The sequence below is a fragment of the Tenrec ecaudatus genome, chromosome 2 (genome assembly GCF_050624435.1).
Source record: "Tenrec ecaudatus isolate mTenEca1 chromosome 2, mTenEca1.hap1, whole genome shotgun sequence".
Lineage (NCBI taxonomy): Eukaryota > Metazoa > Chordata > Mammalia > Afrosoricida > Tenrecidae > Tenrec > Tenrec ecaudatus.
Genome location: NC_134531.1, coordinates 113,884,039 through 113,887,532, shown reverse-complemented (window position 1 = coordinate 113,887,532; position 3,494 = coordinate 113,884,039).

The window sequence follows — 3,494 nt, the reverse complement described above, 5'->3', positions numbered from 1 at the left end:
GGGGGTTAATTTTCAGGGAAAATTTACAATAATATTTCCTGAGAATGTCAGTCACATGTTTGTGGGAATAATAGGGGTTACCCCCCTCCAAATAACAATCAGAGCTGCTCTGGGCAGAGTGGAGCTTTCGCAGTATGCGTTTCCCCTCCTAGTGGAGCATGGAGCAAATGTTCTCTCTGGTCACATTGATGTTTTTCATAAAAGCAGTGTTACTCCAAACTTTTGTGAAGGTCGATTTAAGAGAACAGTGTGTGACTATGAAATTTTGTTTCCTGCTTGGGGAAAATACCGCAGAGACTGTTGGGCACAGCTTACAAGGCCAGTGCTGTGGGAAAAACAGAAGTGTACAAGTGGTTTTCTTGTTCCGAAACACATGAGATGTCGATGGATGACAAATCTCATTCGCGATGTCCATCAACTTCCTGAACACATGGAAATGTTGACGTGTGGTGCATTTGGAGTTCAGACCAGCAGGTCAGACTGTTAATCAAGCTTTCTATTTAGAGCAGTGGTTCTCAGCCTTCCCAATGCCACCCCCCCTTTAATGCAGTTCCTCATGCTGTGGTGACCCCCAACCATAAAATTATTTTCGTTGCTATTTCATAACTATAATTTTGCTTTTGTTATGAATTGTAATGTAAATATCCAATGTATTTTCCTTGTTACAAATTGAACATAATTAAAGCATAGTGACTAATCACAAAAACAATATTTAATTATATATTGTGAAATATTTATTTCTAATTTAAAATAAATGAAATTTTGTCTTGAAGCATGGTGTAGCACGGGTAACAGTCTTTTGTATGTGGGAGATCTGCGTGTGGGCAGACCGCCTGGAGATGGATCCAGGAGCGGTGTCTTGGTTCTTAGGACCTTGGGAAATAATATGTTTTCTGACAGGCGACCCCTGTGAAAAGATAATTTGACCCCCAAAGGGGTCACGACCTACAGGTTGAGAACCTCTGATTTAGAGGTTCTGAAAAGATTGCATAACCGTGTGTGACAAAAAAAAAAAGACCCAATTTGTGGCAGACGGGGGACTGGTTTTGCCACCACAACAATGCATCTGCTCATGCAGCCATCTCATTGCGCCCGTTTTTGGCAAAGAAAGCATACCTCTCTTGCCGCACACACCTTATTCACCTCTCACTCCGTGAGAATTCTTTTTGTTTCCAGAATGAAGAGGGTCATGAAAGGGCATTTATTTGATGACATAGAAGAGGCAAAGAAAAACAATGAGAGGTGCTTATTTGATGACATAGAAGAGGCAAAGAAAAACAATGAGAGAGGTGCTGTCAGCCATACAAACAGATGAGTTTGAAAAATGTTTCCAAGAATGGAGTCACAGACTTGACAAATGTATAAAATGTAATGCAGAGTACTTTGAAGGTGAAAAAATTGGAATACCCAAAGTCCGTTTGTAGGCCACTGGACATTCCCTTACAGAAGGGTCTCTGGGAGGAGACAAGCCAGTCAGGGTGTGATGCAGCAATGATGAAACATACAACTTTCCTCTAGTTCCTAAATGCCCCACCCCCCCCACCCCCCACACTATCATGATCCCAAGTCTACATTGCAAGTCTGGCTAGACCAGAGGATGTACACTGGTACAGATAGGAACTGGGAACACAGAGAATCCAGGGCGGATGATCCCTTCAGGACCAGTGGTGTGAGTGGCGATACTGGAAATGTACAGGGAGGATCGGTTGGAAAGGGGGAATCAATTACAAGGATCTACATGTGACCTCCTCCCTGGGGGACGGACAACAGAAAAGTGGGTGAAGGGAGACGTCGGACAGGGAAAGATAGACAAAATAATAATTTATAAATTATCAAGGGCTCATGAAGGAGGGGGGAACGGGGAAGGAGAGGAAAATGAGGAGCTGATGCCAGGGGGTTGAGTGGAGAGCAAAGGTTTTGAGAATGATGAGGGCAATGAATGCACAATGTGCTTTACACAATTGATGTACGTGTGGATTGTGATAAGAGTTGTATGAGCCTCTAATAAAATGATTTAAAAAAGATGTAGAGTTATGGTTTAAACAGTATAGTTTCGGAAGTTGGTTTGTGATTTTGAGACATTGGGTCATAAAGTTAGGATTAAGGTTATAGAATATATTGAAAGTTGTGTTCCTGATTCAAAAAATTGGAATAAATGAATTAGGCTAATTTGAGAGTGTATGGTGTTAGTATTTATTAAGGAAATCCTATATTTTTTCAATTGGCTGTGGGTATCAGGGAATACTCAGTGTGTTAATAGACATTGTGGATGGGAAGGAGCTTTTCAGGTGGTCAGGGGTTCAGTGTCTTAGGAGATTATCAGTGTGTTGGAAGCCTCTTTTCTTCCATAAAAATCTTATTTTTTTGCTCTAGTTAGAACATACAGTCCATTTTTAATATCAGTGGTGAAAGTGGACATTTATGTTTGTCCTTTTTCTGAGGTGGGATGATAATTTTTCTCTTTCTTCTCAGTATGACGTTTTGACCTTAACATAGGAATGTATATTAGTATACACACATACTGAACTATGTTGTTTCATGTTAGGTTTGTAGAGGGTTTTGTTTTTAACATGAACAACCTTTGACTTTGTTTAGTATGTTTTATGTGTCTAGTTAAATAATTAATTCCTTTTTTACATTAGTCGCTATATTACAGAGCTTATTTTCTTATGTTAAATCAACTCTGGGGCAGACTCCAATTAATCATGGAATATAATTATTTCAATGTGTTGTCTGACTCAGTTCCCAATATTTTCAAGAACTTTTTCATGTATATCCATTATAAGTATTGGTCGACTGTTTTCTTGAAGTGTCATTATCTGACCTTGTTAACAGGTTATTACTGATCTCATAGAAAATGTTAGTAATTGTACTCTCACAACCATTGTTATGTTTTCACCCAATAACTTGAACTTAAACAAGAAAAAACACCATAAAATTTTTATTCATACTGTGTGAATCCTCTGGTCTCGAGCTGCCAGAATCTTCAACTTTAATCTGTTTTACAGTTAGCTTTGAAGTTTCTCATGGAATTTAATTGTGATTCAGTTGATTGCAGACCCTCTGAACACCCTGAAACCCACTCAACTCCCATAGATCACTTGCTCTGGCTGGATCCTCAGGTCTTGCAGCTGACCCCTCAGTATAGAGCAGTGCTTCTCAACCTTTCTCCCCCCACCCCGCAACCTTTCTAAAGCTGAGACTCTTCAATACAGTTCCTCATGTTGTAGTGACCCCAACCATAAAATTATTTTTGTTGCTACTTCATAACTGTAATTTTGCTATTGTTATGAATCATAATGTAAATAGCTGATATGCAGGATGTATTTTCATTATTACAAATTGATCACAATGAAAGCATAGTGATCAATCACAAAACAATATATAATTAGATATTATGAAATATTTATTTCTAATTACAAATAAATGAACATTTGTCTTTAAGAATTGGAATACATAGCTTTGAAAAAATCCCTTTGTATGTGTGTGTACCT